General features: G+C 42.0%; 1 protein-coding gene across 1 annotated transcript in view; it reads right to left on the reverse strand.

Moving 5' to 3' along the window:
* Positions 1-21,689, reverse strand: part of LOC139417170 (Kv channel-interacting protein 4-like) — a 186,927-nt gene that overhangs the window by 81,620 nt on the left and 83,618 nt on the right. The gene's annotated exons all lie outside the window — the stretch shown is intronic.

Consider the following 21,689-nt stretch of genomic DNA (forward strand, 5'->3'; position numbering starts at 1 on the left):
TGTGTCCACTTGATAATTTTCTGTACTCATCTACATTTAACAGCTTTAGAAGTCGGAAACAAAAACACCTGGGACCAATGATATTTTTCTGTATTAAAGGGAATTTAGTTCTAAATGCATAACTATGTAACCGTGTAACACTGAAACCTTCAAAGTACGGTAGGTTACATAAGAAGACAGTGATAAACCCGCAATTAAGTATATAGTACAATTATTTTCTTAAAGTATCCTGTTCTGCAATTACTACCCAGATTTCACTACACAATTTCAAACGATTCTAAAGAATTGGTAGAAACGTCATTTGAACTTTCATTTAAATGTGTGTTTTTGCCCATTGCATTCCCTATGCAAGTCACATGGCCACTTATATGGGTCTCTTTCCTCCTCTTTAACTGTTGTAATAATGACATTATGCATTAGACTTGATTGTGATGATATAGCCTCTCAGGTTGCCCTTTGATTAGAGTTTGGGCTAATTTAATTATCATGTTTGCCTGCGCTGCGCTGCCCTCCAACATTAGCAAGGTAAATGCATTATCTCAACTTGATTTATGAATCCACTTCGATAAAAAGGGGTCTAAATAATTATATAAACATGGTTTGTTCTCATGGGAGAGAGTTTAATTGAAAGCCTGGTTATTTTTGTACTGGCGTTTCATGGAGATATGAATTGTAATATTTACGAAAGTAGTCATTCAATCGTTCTTAAAACATGCACTCTTGACTGGAAGCCTTCATTAGCATATATTTCCTCCTAGCAGGCCAAGCATGCACTAAGGAAGTTAACTGTCAAACATTTGCCTGTTTTAGATAACAATGGACCAAGTGAAACTCATGAAGCGGAGTAAGGGCCTCTCACCTTCTCGATATTGCAAAAGAGGCAAAACTTGGTAACACTTTACTTGACACCTAGTTTTATAACAGTCATAACCATGTCACAATGTCATAACAGCTGCCATAATATTGTCAATACACAGTTAAGACCCACATATTTACACCTGTTGTGACATATATTGCATTTTTGTAAGGCTGGTTATTATACCGACGTAGTGTGAAACCCCACATATTGAAATTAGTTTTTTCCGTGCCAATTAGTTACCTTTCGTTTTGAAAGTTAATTTCTTAAATCCTTGTCTGTTGTTGTAATTAATTCTTTAGTCATTTTTCTCATCATATTTTAAATAACTTGTAGAAAAACATTATGACCATCCTGTGTCACTTTACTTGAAAATACTTTACTAAGAAAATACACTTTATAACACTATCAAGAAGCATTATGACCATCATAATCATAAGGCAGATAGGCCTATCACATACATGCCCTTATATCAGTCATCAGTCAAAAAGTGGGTGTCTTGTCCTGCTCCTGCTCCGGGAATATTAATAGCTATGATATTTGAATGACATGTTAGATGAGCAGGTGTCCACATACTTTTGGTCATGTAGTGTATCTGTGACCAACAGATGCAGATCTGTATTCCCAGTCATGTGAAATCCATAGATTAGAGCCGCATGAATTTATTTACATTGACTGATTTCCTAAAATGATATGTAACTCAGTAAAATCTTTGAAATTGTTGTGTGTTGTGTTTATATTTGTGTGCACTGTACATGTAATATTCAAAAGTTAAGTATTTGTGTGTGTTGGTGTGCATTATTTTCTATAGCCAACTTAGTTTTACGCATTGGAGGCTGGCAATTCTTAGCACATATTTGCCTCATATCTGGGGCCATTTTCCCTTGATTAGATTCTAGTGTTTCCAATGAGCCTGGTCAATTTCAGCTCCTGAACTATGATGCCAGGAAATTAATTCCATAGATTGCTGGTATTGACCCCCAGCCACACAGACAGAGTATGAGTTGTATGGCCTCCTTGGCAATGAGAGATTTCATTATGACACACTCAGTGCTCCTCAGTAGAATAGACTGAATGGTGGCTCCTGGTGTCTGCTGTATTTGATCTCACTGTATACAGCACTAACATGGTGGTAGGAGAGTGACTTATGAGTTTATGACGAAGGGCAATGAGGATATCATTTTGGTGATTTGATTCATCTGGATGATGTGAAGTGTATTACCGCACTTGTGTTGCAGAAAGTGAATAGCGCCGTCTGAAATAACCCAATTAAAAATCTAAAGTGGTCTACAATTCAAGCAAATGTTAAAATATATTATTTCCAGTGTTTCCTAAACTCTGGTCAGCCCTCCCTGTGGGTGTCTATTCCCGGAGAGCAGTGAAAATGGTAGGGCCTTGTCGGAGGCTGAGAGGCGATGAGCTGACCATGCGTCACCCTGATATGGATGGCACTCCACGGCAGTCACAGAGTGAATTAAAAGAGTAGCCCTGGAGCACTGAGAAACATGAACGCCGTAGCTTCCTCGGTGTGTGTGTAGTGGGTGATGGCGTTGTGTACATGCGTACGTGTGTAGCAGATGGCCAAGTTAGCTTTGCCACTGCCGACCTGAAGTACTGTCGCTTCTGACTTTGGTAGCGTTGTCATGCGTTAGAATCCCAGGTAGGCTGTGAACAATGTTGTGTGTTTTAGTTGGTGTGTTTGTCTAAAGCTCTTTATAGCAGGAAAAAAAACAACCAGCTGTGAGGTAACTGTCCTCAACATGGAGGTACATTTTGACATGACATCCACAACATATAGGTCACGTTAGCTACATGTCCGGTGGTCTTCTTTTGTTAAACACGCTCGTACATGAATATCAATGAACCATGGCCAGATGTCATAAAAATACATGTAACAGGCCATTAAGAACCACAGTTCCCTGCATTAATATGGATGACTTCTTCGCACTTCAACACCCATAGACAACGCTCACCGTTTAACTTCGCTTCCCGAGGGAGCGTAAGACTCCTTTCGACAAAGTGCTAAAATGAAGCACCGGCTGAGCTCAATATTGATATATGCATAATTCAGGTACAGTACACATTTCTGCCAGTCAAGTTACTCATGCATGATTTATGATCGTAAACGTGGAAACACAACAACCTAGTTGATGCATACAGTACGTGCCATGTTTGATCCGTTTCTAGGAACATGCCCTATACATGCTGTATATCGTACTATATACGGTTCTGAATGGTTTTTTATTAAATGGGGCATATGACCCAATGGCGTACATTGATAAATAAGTCTACAAAATGTTTTTGATAAACAGCTACATTTAGAATTACTTTGATGTAGCCTTCACATTCCGTTTAATCTAGGGAGATGCTGGAGTAATTTATTGAATCGATTTGTCAGCCGTTACTATAAATTACATTACATTGTTGTCTGATTAACTGATTGTTCTATTATCTGAAGTGCAGCATGTCACCTGGAAGTCCTCCACTTAGTCTTTGTTGATTTAAGGTTTTCCAATAGCATTGTGCACATGTAGGGTACTAGACAAATTGTAAGGAAATGTTTATTCAAATTGACAGTCAAATTGATACAACTTCAGCACCATGTCAGTCACATCTGGGGTTGCAGGGGAGGACACTTGAACAGAACACTGCATGGTTGGTAACATTTGGCACAAATGAAGATGCAGTCCAAGCCAAGATCAAACCTCAAAAGTGATCTAATGTTTGACACTATGTCCCACACCATCTGTTGTGTAGGGCCAACCTGAGGGATACACTGTATATCAAGACGTAGGCCCGACAAAACAGATGGCATGCAATATTGGCCTAATCGCCCAACATCAATGCCCAACCTCACTAATGCTCGTGGCTGAATGGAAGCAAGTCCCCACAGCAATGTTCCAACATTTAGTGGAAAGCCTTCCCAGAAGAGTGGAGGCTGTTGTCGCAGCATAGTGGGGGACCAACGCCATATAAGTGCCCATGAATTTGGAATGAGATGTTCGACGAGCAGCTGTCCACATACTTTTGGTCATGTAGTGTGTTTCAACAGGTCTAAATGTGTCATGACAGTGTTAGGACCATATTATAACAGGTTATGTCAGCTGTTTTGACATTATGACATGGTTATGAGTGTCAAGTAAAGTAGTGAGAGTTTGTTTCTAGAAATATAAATAGTTCTAGTCTCATTTTCAACCTATTTTCCATGAAAAACAAATTTAGTGTCAAGTTTGATAAGGGTGACATATCGATAGCCACCTTTCTCAGTGACGACAACAAGAACTCGTCTTTCGCCTTCCATCGTGTTGGAAAATGGCTATATACAAAGAGCAACTTAAGGTGGAACCGACAGCATTTTAACAACATGAAATCTTATTCAAATCTGTTCATATAAACACCCAGGAAGAATGACACCTTTTTTGTATTTCCTGACAAGACCATACGTTGATATGGTCATTTTCATAAATTCATAGAATGTTTGGGAATTACGTATAGTAGAGTTGGGCGGTACCCAGATTTCCATACCTTCACACCGTGCCTGAGCCATCCATGGATACACGGTAGTACACAAAAAAAAGCCTAAAACACATCTCTTGCCAGATTGCTAACAAGTACTAAGGAATTCTCATAGCAGATGCTAGGTAAATGCTAACGCGCACATACAAACATTTACTACTAAGACAGACAACCCAGTTTGCAGCACACACAAAACAATTTCAGGAGGGGATTGTCTATGCTGCTGTTACCAAGAAGCTTGATGTTGCAAGCTAACATTAGCCACTTCGCTAACATTGGCAAGTTTGCAAAACCCAGCTGGAGAGAATTTATTTGGAATATCTTAGATCGTTAACTTGGACACATGCACGTCAAACATCTCATTCCAACATCATGGGCATTTATATGGAGTTGGTCCCCCATTTGGTACTATAATAGCCTCCACTTTTCTGGGAAGGCTTTCCACTAGATGTTTGAACATTGCTGTGGGGACATGCTTCCATTCAGGCACAAGAGCATTAGTGAGCTTGTGCACTGATGTTGGGCGATTAGGCCTGGCACGCAGTTGGCGTTCCAATTCCTCCCAAAGGCGTTCGATGGGGTTGAGGTCAGGGCCCTGTGCAAGCTAGTCAATTTCTTCCACACCAATCTGGATAACTCATTTCTGTATGGACCTCACTTTGTGCATGGGGGCATTGTTATGCTGAAACAGGAAAGGGCCTGAATCAACTAGAATGACATTGTGTGCTGTAGCGTTAAGATTTCCCTTCACTGGAACTAAGCGGCCTAGCCTGAACCATGAAAAACAGACCACAGACCATTATTCCTCCTCCACCAAACTTTACAGTTGGCACTATGCATTGGGGAAGGTAGCGTTCACCTGGCATCCACCAAACCCAGCTTTTTCCGTTGGACTGACAGATGGTGAAGCGTGATTCAACACTAAAGATAACCCGCTTCCACTGCTCCAGAGTCCAATGGCGGCGAGCTTTATACCACTATAGCCGACGCTTGACATTGTGCATGGTGATGTTAGGCTTGTGTGCAGCTGCTCGGCCAAGAAAACCCATTTCACGAAGCTCCCGACGAACAGGTTGTGTGCTGACGTTGCTTCTAGAGGCAGTTTAGAACTTGGTAGTGAGTGTTGCAACCGAGGACAGACAATTTTTACACGCTACGGGCTTCAATACTCGGTTGTTCCGTTCTGTGAGCTTGTGTGGCCTACCACTTCGCAGTTGAGCCACCGTTGCTCCTAGACATTTCCACTCCACAATAACAGCATGTACAGTTGACCGGGGCAGCTCTAGCAAGGCAGAAATTTGACGAACCGACTTGTTGGAAAGGTGGCATCCTATGACTGTGCCATGTTGAAAGCCACTGAGCTCTTCAGAAAGGCCACTCTATTGCCAATGTGTGTATGGAGATTGCATGGCTGTGTGATCAATTGAATAGAACTGTCAGCAAAGAGTGTGGCTGAAATAGCCCAATCCACTAATTTGAAGGGGTGTCCACATACCTTTGTATAGTGTATAAAGCTGACAAACATTAGTAGTGAATTTCCTACACGCCTCACTTAAGTTGCGCTGCAGAGATAACTCACCTCACAAAGCTACCGTTGTGCTTCCTTGCAAGCAAACACACATAACTGGATCATACTGCTGTTTTGGGATGATCTAACGGGCCGACATTATGAACGTGTTCAGCTTTATCTATTGCCTAGTGCACAAGTTGACTGCAGATATTTATTTTAAAAAATCCTAATATTCAAAGCCCCAAAAATGTCACTTACCAGAATGCTAACCAGTACTAAGGAATTATCATAGAGAATGCTAACTAAATGCTTTCGAGCACATTGAACATTAAGTACAGTTTCTGGCCTAAACTATACAAGCATAAAATAATACTACTGACACAAAACAAATATTAGCCAGCAAGGCTCTTGAACCAGGAGGAGAGTCTCTGCTGTTAGCGAGCGAATACTTGATTTTGGAAGAACCTAACTGGCTACTAGAAAACCAAATGCACAACTACAAAGCATTTAGCAGCTTTTAGACAGTTAACTTAATAGTTATAAGATATCTAGCTGGCAAACATTTAGTTGTGAATTCAATACTATTATTAGATCGCTGCACAACAATGAGCAACTCACAAGACTCCGGTCTCTCGTCATTGTGTCACACCACATGACTGGGGACTACCATAAGCTACATAATAATGTGAGTGTAACGAGCACGCGGAGAGTCGGGAAGCGAGTTCAGGGAATGAATGTTTAAATAAATAAAAGAAACAATACACACGAAACACAAACAACCTCCTTGATTATCTTCCCTATATCTGTCACTCCCCTTGGTTTTTTCCTCAGGTGTTATGGACTCTGTTTTCATGTCAGTGCGTTGTTTGTTTCGTGTTCATTGTTTCTTTTATTTATTAAAACACTCACCCCCTGAACTTGCTTTCCGACTCTTAGCGCACTCGTTACAGAATAACACCTCACCTAAAGGAAGCATCAGGGAGTGTTCTTTTGTGTCAGAGTAATGACGTCGGGTCCGTGAACTGCTACAGGCTCCCCTGCCTCAGCCAGATCGCCAGGCTCCTCTGCCTCAGCCGGTCTGTCAGGTTCCCGCGTTCCAGCCGGCGACAGGTTCCCGCGCATCAGCAGGGGTGACCGGTCCGACCAGTCCCCGGGATCGTCCCTTTGGTTAGCGTCCTGCGGCTGGAGCAGAACGTGCCGGTGAGGGGGTACCGTCACGTATGCCCTCTCTCTGGTGCTCTAGGTCGCCATGCTCCTGCGCCCCTCAGCCGGACTGACAGGTTTCCTGCACCTCAGCAGAGGTGACCGGTCCGATCCTGAGCCCCGTGATCGTCATTTTGATCGGCGTCCTGCGGCTGGAGCTGCACGTCCCAAATTTAGATTTTAGCTGTATGTATGTATATATATATATATATATATATATATTCGCATTGCCCAAAAGCCACAAAATACACCTGAATGGATTTCTGCAAATATATAAAAACCATGGGAGTTACATTTTACATTTGGTAACTTCACGGTCCTATTGATCAAACAACCATGAAAAGGTAAGTTCTCTCTCAGTTATGTACATCAACAAAAACAAGATAAACAACTAATGCTAGCCAGAGCGAGATGAGCTAAAATCTACATTTGGGAACATTAGATAAACCCTCTACCTTTTTCAGTTAGTTGGCCGTCAAAATTGAACTGATAAACGACGGGGAGTAGTAGCCTGCTCGTCTTTCTGCAGCTTGCCTACCAATGCATGCTTGTCCCAACCCATGTTTTGACAACTAAGTGGGAACATCACTGCCTGCACACCCATTTGATCGATGCCAAAATACATTTGACTGTACACTAAGGGTGCGGTTGTAAATTGCCTCCAGTGTATGGTCTGGAGTCCAAATTTGAGATTTTTGGTTCCAACCCGGATTATCTCACCATGTGTGTTTCCCACCGTAAAGCATGGAGGAGGAGGTGTGATGGTGCTTTGCTGGTGACACTGTCTGTGATTTATTTAGAATTCAAGGCACACTTAACCAGCATGGCTATCACAGCATTCTGCAGCGATGTGCCATCCCATTTGGTTTGCGCTTAGTAGGACTATCCTTTGTTTTTCAACAGGACAATGACCCAACACACCTCCAGGCTGTGTAAGGGCTATTTGACCAAGAAGGAGAGTGGTAAGTGCTGCATCAGATGACCTGGCCTCCACAATCCCCCGACCTCAACCACATTGAGATGGTTTGGGACGAGTCGGACCACAGAGTGAAGGGAAGTGCTCAGCATATGTGGGAACTCCTTCAACACTTTTATTGGTTACTACATGATTACATATGTGTTATTTCATAGTTTTCATGTCTTCACTATTATTCTACAATGTAGAAAAAAGTTAAAATAAAGAAAAACCCTTGAATGAGTAGGTGTTCTAAAACCTTTGATCGGTAGTGTATGTAAATATGAGAAATTCAACGAACCAAAGGTGACAATATGGGATAGAATTGCAACGCGCTACAACAATTAGGACGCCCACAGAGACTGTCATTAACAGCACCCATACCATGTTTCTCTCAATGTTGCTCTAGAGAGGGACTCTTGGAAATATTGATGATTTACCATGGCAACTACCTCGGCGGCGTTAATGCTTTTAACCAGCTCATTTAAGGTGCTATTGGTTACTTTTTTTTGTAGCAGCTGGGCTCACTAAATATAGCTCTCAGGCCCTGTTGGTAGGTTGTTTTGTGTTGCTAGCTGGTGTGATTTTGTGAGATGTCAGGACAGGCTGGACTGAGTGACTGAGAAAGAACTGACAGTGTATAGGGGCTAAGGGAAAGTGCTGGAGTTTATGGAGTTTGTTCCATATTCTATCAATTCTCAAATCACACAAATTGAAGTAAAAAATAATTATAGTCCCTGGGAAATCGAAATGAACGCAATCAAGACCTGAGCTGCTGCATGACAAACGTCACTCCCGCACACAGTTTGCCACATCCAGCAGATGGGTGATGGCAATTATGGGAGCTACTGTACAGCTGAGTCGTCTCAAATGGCGTTCATTAAAGATCAGTGCGGATTGAGGAACTATGAAATCAGAAACTGCCCTGACTAGCAGCCCCAGAAATACCAAAAACAAATCTACAAAGACATCTCCACAATGGTCATTCTTCAACAGGAATAACATGGTCATGTTACATGTTTCAATTAGAAATCACGCTATTCAGAACAGTTAAAGGGCAAGAAGAAAAGGTATAGGCAAAGATTCTTCTGCACCCTTAATCTTAATCTCATGAGTTCCACCCGTATATAAATGTATGCCAATCCAAGGTCTTCCCCAGTGAAGGGAAGCCAGATAACTTCGGCAAACTTCATAACATGCTCAAACACAACAAAAAACCAGTGGATGCTCAGATGGCGTTTGCTTCATATTCTTGTGCAAACAGCCAACAGCACATTCTTCGAGATTTGCTCTCATTACACCAGCTCTTGGCACGTCCTCACAGTAGACAAACAGAGGGACTATGGCCTCCTGGAGTGCATTGAAATCGAGTTACCATTGAATTCTTAACTCCTGACAAATACTCCTGGAAGCGTAAAAACAAATTGTTTTCCATTTGTTGGTGAAATTACATGAGGCAAGCCCTTCTGGCCTGTAGCCTTTAAAGCAATAAGCTTAATTGCAAATGTATTTTATTTTGCTCTCAGTAGCTTCCAAGTAATGGAATGGGGTACAATGACAAAATAAAATTGAATCCTGTATGGCTGTCTTCCATATACTGATAATAGAGCCAGGGCTTGCAAACACACTGACAGGGAATTCACATTAACAAAGCAATTGTCTAATCCGTCCATTTTGTGTTAGGGATACTTAGGGATGTTGACAATGACCCCCTTTATCTACTTCCCCAGGGTCAGATACACTTGTGGATGCCATTTGTATGTCTCTGTGTCTAGTAGGAAAGAAGTTCAAGTTGATTTTGCGAGCCAATGCAGACTAGTGATCCTTGATAAAAACCTGTTCCAGAGCGCTCAGGACCTCAGACTGGGGCCAAGGTTCACCTTCCAATAAGACAACGACCCTAAGTACACAGCCAAGACAATGCATGAGTGGGTTCGGGACACGTCTCTGAATGTCCTTGAGAGGCCCAGCCAGACCCCGGACATGAACCCGATCGAACATCTCTGGAGAGACCTGAAAATAGCCATGCCGCAACATTCCCCATCTAACCTGACAGAGCTTTAGAGGATCTGCAGAGAGGAATGGGAGAAACACCAAATGCAGGTGTGCCAAGCTTGTAACGTCATACCCAAGAAGACGTGGCTGTAATCGCTGCCAAAGGTGCCAAAGGTGAGTAAAGGGTCTGAATACTTATGTAAATGTAATTTCAATTACATTTTTATTTTATTTTTTATTTTACAAATTTGTAAAAATGTATAAAAAACGTTTTTTTGCTTTGTAATTATGGGGTATTGTGTGTAGATGGATGAGGGAAAAAAACAAAATAATCAATTTTAGAATAAGGCTGTAACGTAACGATGTGGAAAAAGTCAAGGGGTCTGAATACAGTACTTTCCGAATGCACTGTATATATCTGTTCCAGAGCTTGTAATAGATAACAAGAAAATGGGGCAGGGAAGGGTTGACCATCTTGACCAGCTGAGGAGCTATTACAATGTTTGACGCACAGGCTGAAAATGGTGGAAGTATGTGTGTTTGGGGATGCTCAACATTGCCATCACAAAGGCGTACATTGTGTGGGGGCCCCTTACCAGAAACCACAGGCGCTGGTCCAAGAAGGCATTCAAAATGCAGCTTCTTCCTGGCAGCTACAGTGCCAGGAAGAGGAGAGCAAGGAGTGTGGCACCAGGGCATGTGGACTGAGTTTAAACTCATAATTTGAAAGCAGGTGAAGTTTGAAGATCTGCAGGAGAGGGCGGTGTGCATCCAGAGTGGACACAGGGCAAAGAGTGGGAGATGTGTAGAAACCTCTTTTGGGTGCACTACGTATTCGGCGCCACTTTGCACGATGGGGCCGTGCTTCCAGAAGTTCCATGACATGTTTTAGGCTAAATGCAAACACTAAAATGACAATGTGAAATATCAACGTGTACTACAAATCATTTAGGGAAATGGTGTACTTTTAAAAATTGTCCCTGAACAGTTATGATTTGTTTCTTCTCTCCATCTGTCTGTCTATCTATCTAATATTCGTTGCATTCAGTGAATTTTTGTCAAAGTAGGCTACTATTTCTACATTATGTGTCAGGCCTGGTCTGTACTAAACCTTGAGAGAGGTTATCTACATGTTGAAATAGTCACTGAATGGGTGTTTGCATTTTTACAGAAGTAAAAAGCGTCAAATAGCCTACTTTGTGTGGGTTTTGAAATAATTTCTGAAAATTGTTCTCTGGTCATATTTCGGATTAAAAAAAGATATATACAGTACCAGTCAAAAGTTGGACACCTACTCATTCAAATGTTTCTTGAATTTGACTATTTTGTACATTGTAAACCCTTTGTCAATATGACAGCTTTGCACACTCTTGGCATTCTCTCAACCAGCTTCATGAGGAATGCTTTTCCAACAGTCTTTAAGGTGTTCCCGCATATGCTGAGCACTTGTTGGCTGCTTTTCCTTCACTCTGCAGTCCAACTCATCCCAAACCATCTCAATAGGGTTGAGGTCGGGTCATCTGATACAGCACCATCACTCTCCTTGGTCAAATATCCCTTACACAGCCTGGAGGTGTGTTTTGGGTCATTGTCCTGTTGAAAAAATAAATGATAGCCCCACTAAGCGCAAACCAGATGGGATGACGTTTTGCTGAAGAATGCTGTGGTAGCCATGCTGGTTAAGTATGCCTTGAATTCTAAATAAATCACTGACAGAGTCACCAGCAAAGCACCCCCACCCCATCACACCTCCTCCATGCTTCATGGTGGGAAACACACGCAGGGATCATCCGTTCACCTATTCTGCGTCTCACAAAGACACGGTGGTTGGAACCAAAAATCACAAATTTGGACTAAGACCAAAAGGACAGATTTTCATCGGCCCAAGCAAGTCTCTTCTTCTTATTGGTGTCCTTTAGTAGTGGTTTCCTTGCAACAATTAGGCCACGAAGGCCTGATTTGACCACGAAGGCAGTCTCCTCTGAACAGCTGACGTGTCTGTTTCTTGAACTCTGTGAAGCATTTCATTTGGGCTGCAATTTCTGAAGCTGTTTACTCTTCTTTTTTTTTTTACCCCTTTTTCTCCCCAATTTCGTGGTATCCAATTGTTTAGTAGCTAAAATCTTGTCTCATCGCTACAACTCCCGTACGGGCTCGGGAGACGAAGGTTGAAAGTCATGCATCCTCCGATATACAACCAAACCAAGCCGCACTGCTTCTTAACACAGCGCCATCCAACCAATGTGTCGGAGGAAACACCGTGCACCTGGCAACCTTGGTTAGCGCATGAGACAAGGATTTCCCTACCGGCCAAACCCTCACTAACCCGGATGACGCTAGGCCAATTGTGCGTCGCCCCACGGACCTCTCGATCGCGGCCGGTTACGACAGCGCCTGGGCGCGAACCCAGAGTCTCTGGTGGCACAGCTGGCGCTGCAGTACAGCGCCCTTAACCACTGCGCCACCCTGGAGGCCTGAAGCTGGTAACTCTAATGAACTTATCCTCTGCAGCAGAGGTAACTCTGCGTCTTCCTTTCCTGTAGTGGTCCTCATGAGAGCCAGTTTCATCATAGCGCTGATGGTTTTAGCGACTGCACTTGAAGAAACTTTCAAAGTTGTGGAAATATTCCAGATTGACTGACTTCATGTCTTAAAGTAATGATGGACTGTCGTTTCTCTTTGTTTATTTGAGCTGTTCTTGACATAATATGGACCAATAGGGCTATCTTCTGTGTACCAACCCTACCTTGTCACAACATAACTGATTAGCTCAAACACATTAAGGAAAGGAATTCCACAAATTAACTTTTAACAAGGCACACCTGTTAATTGAAATGCATTCCAGGTGACTACCTCATGAAGAAGCTGGTTGAGAGAATGCCAAGAGTGTGCAAAGCTGTCATCATGGCAAAGGGTGGCTACTTTGAAGAATCTCAAATATTAAATATTTGGATTTGTTTAACAATTTTTTGTTTACTTTATGATTCCATATGTGTTATTTCATAGTTTGGATGTCTTCGTTATTATTCGACAATGTAGAAAATAGTAAAAAATAAAGAAGAACCCTTGAATGAGTCGGTGTGTCCAAACTTTTGACTGGTACTGTAAGACACAAAATGTTAAGTACTTATCCTGCATTTCTGAGTTCTCTATACAAAAAAAAAAAACTCTTGACCGGTTCAATGTGTAATTTAACTGATTAATGCTTAATACAAGATATAACACCAACTTACACTGCCATAAATGCAAGGACAGAAAAGTAATATTTTATGTCACACGATTTAGGACATATCTGTTAAAGACACCAACCATAATAAAGGGTTAAACATGTAATGACATAAATCATTGATTATAATCTGCCAAATGTGTTTATCAACAGCTGTAACAAGTGGTCCAAGGTAGGAAATCCTCACTGGTACCCTAGTTTATACAAGGACACAGTTACAGTACAAGCAGAGTGATAAAGGCTATAACTGAATGACTTCCAGTACATGGTTGCACTGCATGATTTTATTTCATACATCTAACCACACACAATACTCACTACCAATTATGCATTCGGACACAACTGACAAGTCTATAACAATATGACCTTATAACGAGGCATGTTGCTATCGATTGTCTTTTAGCAGTGTAAAAGGCAGTGTGCATATCTAAAAACATGGCCCTTTCTTTTCACCTCCCCAGGTTGTTGTATTGTTTAGGTTTCAGACGGCAATCAACATACAGTACTGTGTTTGTGACTTTGCTGCCATCAAAAGGCCACTGACAGAAACAACCGGGTTAGACAGTTCGCCACTATGAATCAATGTAGAGGCCACTATTCATTCAACTACGACCCATTACTCATTCCATTGATCAATTATGCAACAGAACAAAGACACTCCACAGTGAGATATCCACTCCCAAGTGCATTTACTGAAACCACATTAACCCTACAGGTCTTCATCAGGTCACTAGAGGGGAAATTGCCTGAGCAATGAGCAATTTGGGGAGTTGAATAGGTACAAATACACTTAAAACTACTGAAAATAACCAAGGGGTCAGATGGATTATGCAATTTGTGCCATCATTATTTAGCTTAAGTTTCAGATACTGTTAGTGATGCAACAGTCAGAGTGCCCCCAAGAAAGGGTAATTAAAACTGACCAAAAAGGCAATGGTATATGCAATTCTTAAAGGCCCAGTACAGCCAAAAATTAGATTTTTCAGTGTTTTATATACATTTCCACTATGAGGTTGGAATATTACTGTGAAATTATGATAATAACCTTTTTGCGTAAGAGCTGTTTGAAAAGAACACCTGAATTTTCAGCCTGTTTGGGTGGGAGTTTTTGCCTTCCATGGCGACATCACCAAGGGGTAAATTAGTGAATAGACCAATAAAAAAAAGAACGTTCCAAACCTGCCAATAACAGCTAATTTTCAGATTTCCACTCCCCACGCAGACCACTCCGTCAGTCCAAGCTACATTTTTGCTTGAGAAATTGCTCTTTGCTAAGAAGCTATTTGTTGCTTTTTTACATATTGTTTTATGCTGAAAATCACAATAAAGTACTTAATTGTTACCCTGAAATTACTTGATATTGATATAAAAATGTGTCATGGTCCATTCAGTGGGACTAGGCCAGTCTGTGCATGGCTAAGACAACTTCTTAACTGCATTTACATTTGAGTAATTTAGCTGATGCTCTTATCCAGGGTGACTTACAGTAGTGAGCAGGGGCTAGAACCAGTTCAGGGAAAACAACCACATTTTTCTTTTGAGGAATAGAAATATAACCGGAACTTAAGTGATGTAAACTTTTCCAGAACAGAACCATTATTAGTTAATAGACCAATGTTAACTAATAATCCTTGGAACCGGTTAAAATAAACGTTTTTACTTTCCAGGCATTTTCTTCAGACCCATAAAAAACTCCAGCAAAGCCCTCACTCTCACTCAGAAACTGATTTCCAGTGTCTGCCTGCCAACTGAAAATCATGGCCAGTGTGTGCGTGTGTAGGCAACTCCCCTCTGAAGCTTAGGCTACTGTAGCCTACAGATATTACAAGCGTGATTTACAAATTAGAGACATTTTTAATTAGAGAAGAATTGTGACCGACCGGCTGAAATCGGTCTTGTATTGCAAAATTTGAAATTGTGTTTTTTACATTGGATAACAGTAGAGACTCAGAGCTACAAAATGGTAAATCATACAGTACAGTTGAGGAAAAAAGGGAAAATAATTTTGCTTTGAAAGTTGATCAACTTGTAAACTCACTTTTGAGAAAATGTCCATTAAATGTTTTGGAACAACTATTGGAGAGTCCTTTGTCTACACCCATTCAGAATCATTCACACCCTCTTAAGCTTTAGCCCCACCCATCTCTTTAAGGGTTGATCTGACCTTTTTGTAATTCCAATAGTCAAGCACCCAAGCTAACTTGCTAGCTGCTTCCAGACACAAATAAGAGAACAGCTCACTGAATATTACTCGCCCTAGCAGAGCTGGTTAGGCTGTTATGTTATCCAGAGCGTTGGTGACTGCAACTGTGTCATCAGATTGTCCGTTTGTAAATTCAAAAAGTGTCGCTCTCGGAGCGTTCAGAATGCACACCGGACGCTCTGGCCGATGAGTAGGGTTGATCCGAACATTCTGACCACACAACTGCAGTCAAGCACCAAAGCTAACTGCCGGACGTTTACTGACACCGGCCATATTCAACGGTGTTGAGAGTTCTTAAATCCATCAGTTATTCTGCGCTCTGGCCCGCCGAGAGTGCTCTGAAATTGGAGTAGATGACAATTTACGAACGCACCCGAAATGGTTACTTGCATAGTGGAGTCTTTTGTTAAAACATGTAGCTAGCTAGCTAGGTAAACAATTAACCATAATCCCAACTCATGATGTTACTACCCTGCAGGTAGCTAACCAATCAGGTTCAATGTTAGCTAACTAACATTAGGCTATAGCTAGCCAAGCAAATAGTTCTGAGATACAAATAATAACATCATACATGTAACATTAGCGAGCTAGGTAAACAATGAACCATGATCCCAACTCATGATGTTACTACCCTGCATGAATCTGCAGGTAGCTAACCAACCAGGTTCAATGTTCGCTAGCTAACATTAGGTTATAGCTAGCCAAACTAATGTCTCTTTCTGTCAAAATTTGAAATGTGTAATATCTGGAAATGTAGCTAGCTATCATATATCATTCATTAATTTAAGGGCTCCTGAGTGGCGCAGCGGTCTAAGGCATTGCATCTCAGTGCAATAGGCGTCACTAAGGTCCTTGGTTCAAATCCAAGCTGTATCACATCCGGTCGTGATTGGGAGTCCCATAGGGCGGCGCACAATTGGCCAAGAGTCATCCAGGTTTGGCTGCGGTAGGCCGTCATTGTAAATAGGAATTTGTTCTTAACTCACTTGCTAAGTTAAATAAATCACGGATGGATGCCATGGTTGCCCTTAGTTTGAAGATATAATCCGGAGGCAGGTGTTTTCTCCATCTCCTTAGCTATCATACTCAAATGCCACTGATTTCAATACATTTTTGAAAAAGCCGCGGCCATTACTTTTCGCAATTCTTACAAATGCCACTTGTCTTACAAGAAGCTAGAATGCCTATATATGCTGATGGTTCCACACTATATAGGTCAGCACCCACAGTCACCGAGACTGGACCCCAGAAAGAGTAGCTGCTGGGGCTAATAGGGCTATAACAGTTACTAACACTACATAAATCAAATGCAGTTAGGTAGGCTCCTCTCGTTTGAGTGACAAGCCCAGTATTATCCTTGTGTAATATGTCCATGGAGTAGGGATGTCCAAAAATGGACAGTGTGTATATGTGATCTCTGAGTGACCAGTGGCCTTTAGGTATGTGTGTGTATGTGTGTGTGTGGGGGGGGGGGGGGGGGGATATATTAATTAGTTCTACCCAGAGAAGCAGTGTGATGTATTCATACTGATATCCAATGTTACCTAAACAAAAATGTCAGCAGTGAGCAAATTTCAGATCTGCTGAGCGCAAGCTTGATGACCTCTAAGGCTGTACCGACTAAGTTACAGTTTTAACAGTGGCCAAGTAGGCTACTGTGGCTATTTGATCATAATGTAGGCCTACCAGAGGGACCTACTATTAAAAACAATGGAGAAATGTGTATACCATAACATTTTAAAATGGAAATAGCTGTTCTATCCTACGGCAGTAGCAAATGTGTGGTGTTCAATGTAGGTCTACATTCAATGAGACTTTTGAAAAAAACATGAAGGACTTGACATTAACCTGTTTATCCACTTGTCCTTCAGACAAGCTGGTGACTGAAAATGTTGTTTGCGACCCTCTGTCTATTAGGAACTTATCTTTTTCAAGACAGTTTCAAAATACAACAATGCCCCTTTAAGACATAAAGATATTTTTTTATCTGACTTTCTTTTCAAAGATGGCTAGAAACGCACATTATGTGCTCTCGTAAGAAGCAACCACTTCCCCATCGTTGACTATAAATGAGCTATAACTGGGCTAATAACTCACTGACCAGCAAATAATATGAACCAATGTGCACAGGTGGCTACATGATCTCAAAACAAGAGCATCTTCTCATGACCGCTCATGCTGTCCTGTTCAAAAGTGAATGGCACAGCTCCATATAAGGCAATGGCTATTTACATTTTGTGCTACTGCAGCTCTGATAGGTTATGGCGCACCGATCTGTGTATACAGGCCTGAGGTGTGCATGTCAATGCAATAGAATCATACTCCAATGCGCAATGCCTACAAGAAAATCTCTTGCACAGTTATTTTTTTTTCGGTATGTTACATTGAAAGTGGCTAACATAGGGTTGATTCGAGCACAATTCCCACAGCATATCGAATCCGTGTTTGATTTTTAATTACATTTTATTTATCTAGGCAAGTCAGTTAAGAACAAATTCTTATTTACAATGACGGCCTACCCCGGCCAAACCCTAACCCTGGACGACGCTGGTCCAATTGTGCACCGCCCTATGGGACTCCCAGTCACGGCCGGTTGTGATACAGCCTGGAATCGAGCCAGTATCTGTAGTGACGACTCTAGCACTGGGATGCAGAGCCTTAGACCGGTGCGCCACATGGGAGCCACATTGTGTTAACTAAAGGGGAAAACTCTAGAAAGTTGAGTGAGGTTCAATCTTGTGCTTTTCTACGTGGGCTGATATTTAATCTGCATGGCATTCCGAGAGGAACATTGCTGATAACTCCATTATACAGTATGAGCGCGTAGAGCAGGGGTGTCAAAGTCAAATGGACGGAGGGCCAAATAAAAAAATCAGCTACAAGACGAGGGCCGGACTGTTCGAATGTTCATTGAAAAAATTTTAAATGACGCATATAGTCTAGTGAACCTAATTGAACCTACTGAAAACCTAACAAATATATTACAATATGATCAGATAAATAAAGCAATATTTTCTTATGGCTCTGTCAGTAATCTTTAATTTTCAACAGACACAAAAGACAAATTTCCTTTATATAAATATCCCCATAACATGAACATTAAATGAAAGAAACCGGTATTCAAGGCACCATCAGTAGACTATATTTTCTATTTTAGCAAAAGTGGGCTAAATTTACTTCAAAGAAAAAACAATAATAGCAATTTTCTATCATCCACTCAACTGAAATATTTTTAAAATATAATTGGATTGAAATACAAAAAAATAAAGTGCAAAAATCTATTAATCAAAAACAACACTTTGTTTAAGGAGAAGTAACATGCAGTGAAAACAAATATTAAATTTTAACTTTTAAACTTGAACTGAGTAAAAACTCTAAATATGTGATTGCACAGTAATGTTCACTTGTTTGAGGTTGAGGGTGATACTTGGTGGTGTCCCATCTTTTCCACAAGTTCATCAATGTTCGGGGTAAGGCTCTGAGCTGAAGAAATCCTCAGAATTGAGTGGAGGTGTTCAGCAGTAAGTCGACTTCTGTGTGATGTTTTGTTCAGGTTCATCAAAGAAAACAGTTGTTCACATGTGCTGCCAAACATAGACAACGTTTGAGCAGCCTGGATGCGCAGCTGGGGCATTGTGCCGGGGAGGAAACGGGCGAACTCCGCAGCACCCACTGCCGCATATTTTGCCCTCAGTGCATCATTGCATTGGAGGTCAATCAACTCCATTTGGAGGTTTGGTGGTGAGCTTTCCACGTCAACAGCAAATGGGTTACCGAGCAGTTCCAACCTGCTTTTTTGTGCTTCAAAGTCAGCAAATCGGCGTCGAAAGTCAGCGGCAAGCATACCTATTTTATCAGCCAACTGTGTGCTCGGGAACGCACTGGTAGAGAGCTTCTCTTTCATGGTCTGGCAGCTGGGAAAGTGGCTCAAATTTTCTTTCCGCATCTGCGTCTCCCACAGAGTCAGTTTGGTTTTAAATGCCTTCACTGTACTGTACATATCAGAGATGACACGATCCCGACCCTGCAGCTGCAAGTTTATTGCATTCAGATGACTCGTAATGTCACACAGAAAAGCCATTTCACACAGAAACATTTCGTCTCGGAGTTGTGTTGTGTCTTTCCCTTTGCTGTCCAAGAACAGACAAATCTCCTCACGAAGCTCGAAACATCTTTGAAGCACCTTTCCCTGGCTTAGCCATCGCACCTCTGTGTGATAAGGCAAATCACCATGCTCCGTTTCTAACTCCGTCAGAAATGCCTTGAACTGGCGGTGATTCAAACCTTTGGCTCTGATAAAGTTAACTGTGCGCGTGATGATGCTCATTACATGCTCCATTTTCAAGGCTTTACCGCACAACGCTTCCTGGTGTATGATACAATGATAAGCTGTCAGCTCACCTGTCGCGTTTTCCTCTTGCATCTTTTCCCGTATCTTCGCCACCAGTCCGCTCCTGTGTCCACACATCGCAGGTGCTCCGTCGGTTGTCAAACCCACGAGTTTTTCCCAAGGCAGCTCCATCTCATTTACACATCTTGACACCTCTTCATACAAATCATGCCCCGTAGTTGTGCCATGCATAGGACGTAAAGCCAAAAACTCCTCTGTCACGCTTAGGTTGGAGTCCACTCCGCGGATGAAAATTGACAACTGGGCAATGTCAGAAATGTCGGTGCTCTCATCCACAGCCAAGGAATATGCAATAAAATCTTTTCCCTTTTTCACAAGCTGCTCTTTTAGATTGATGGACAACTGGTCTACTCTCTCGGCAATGGTGTTTCTGCTCAGACTCACATTTAAAAAGAGTTGCCTTTTTTCTGGGCAAACTTCGTCACAAACTTTAATCATGCAGTTTTTGATGAAATCCCCCTCCGTAAATGGCCGGGCTGATTTAGCGATCTCTTCTGCCAAAATAAAACTGGCCTTGACAGCAGCCTGGCCTTGTGATTTGGCTTTTTTGAACAGAGCCTGTCGAGATTTGAGGCCTCGTTTTAATTCCTCTGCCTTTTGTAGCCTTTGTTCCATGTCCATATTCTTGTTTTTGTCCGCGTGTTTCGTTTCATAATGTCGTCTCAGATTATACTCTTTCAGTACCGCCACACTTTCTCCACACAGAAGACACACAGGTTTTCCAGCTACCTTCGTGAACATATACTCCGACTCCCACCTTGTTTGAAACCCCCGGTTCTCAGTATCCACCTTCCGTTTTGCCATTTTTGATGGGTATCTGAAAGTTAATTTTACTGTGATGCTGACGACTGCTGTGCCAATAAATATTGAAATGAAGCAGCCTACTGCTCGGTGCGTCACCTTTGCATTGTGGGAAATGTAGTATTGGTGCGTGTAAAAGATCTGCGGGCTGCCGGCTTGCTGCGGGCCGGTTCTAATAATAAATCAAGATCATCCCAGGGGCCGTAAAAAACCTTCTTGCGGGCCGGATGTGGCCCGCGGGCCTTGACTCTGACATATGTGGCGTAGAGTAATGAATAAACTATTCAAGAGTGTGGCTATGAATACTGAAGCAATATCAACAGTAAAGTCCTGCACGTGCATTAATTTTAAGCCCAAGCTCTTCCCATTGCCAGCAGCATACCACCCTGCATCCCACTGCTGGATTGCCTCTGAAGCTAAGCAGGGTTGGTCCCTGGATGGGAGAAAGTGGTGTTGGAGGGACAGTAGGAGGAACTGTTTATCTGGTCTAAACAAAATATCACAATTCCACAGGACAGTGATTGGGACATTTCCCTGTGTATCGTGCAGTCTTTCGGACTGGTGTCCTGACTCTTAGTAGTCAATAAAGGTCCCATGGCACTTATTGTAAGAGTAGGGGTGTTAACCCCGGTGTCCCAGCCAAATCATGGCCAATTAATCATCCCCAGCTTCCAATGGGCTCATTAATCCCCCCTCCTCTCCCTTGAAACTATTCCCTATGGTGTTGCTATAAGTTCTACGGTCGCCTCGCTTCGCGTTCTTAGGAAACTATGCCATATTTTGTTTTTTCATGTATTATTTCTTATATTGCTGCCCCAGGAAATCTGAAGTTTTATTAAATAGAGCCGGGAGGGACTATTGGATATAAGAGCAACATCAACTTACCAACATTATGACCTGGAATACAACTTTCCCGAAGCAGATCCTCTATTTGGACAACCACCCAGGACAATGGATCGGATCCCAGTAGGCGACCCAAAACAACGACACCACAGAAGGGGCAGACGGAGTGG

This window comes from Oncorhynchus clarkii, chromosome 9, assembly GCF_045791955.1.
Source record: "Oncorhynchus clarkii lewisi isolate Uvic-CL-2024 chromosome 9, UVic_Ocla_1.0, whole genome shotgun sequence".
NCBI classification, from domain to species: domain Eukaryota; kingdom Metazoa; phylum Chordata; class Actinopteri; order Salmoniformes; family Salmonidae; genus Oncorhynchus; species Oncorhynchus clarkii.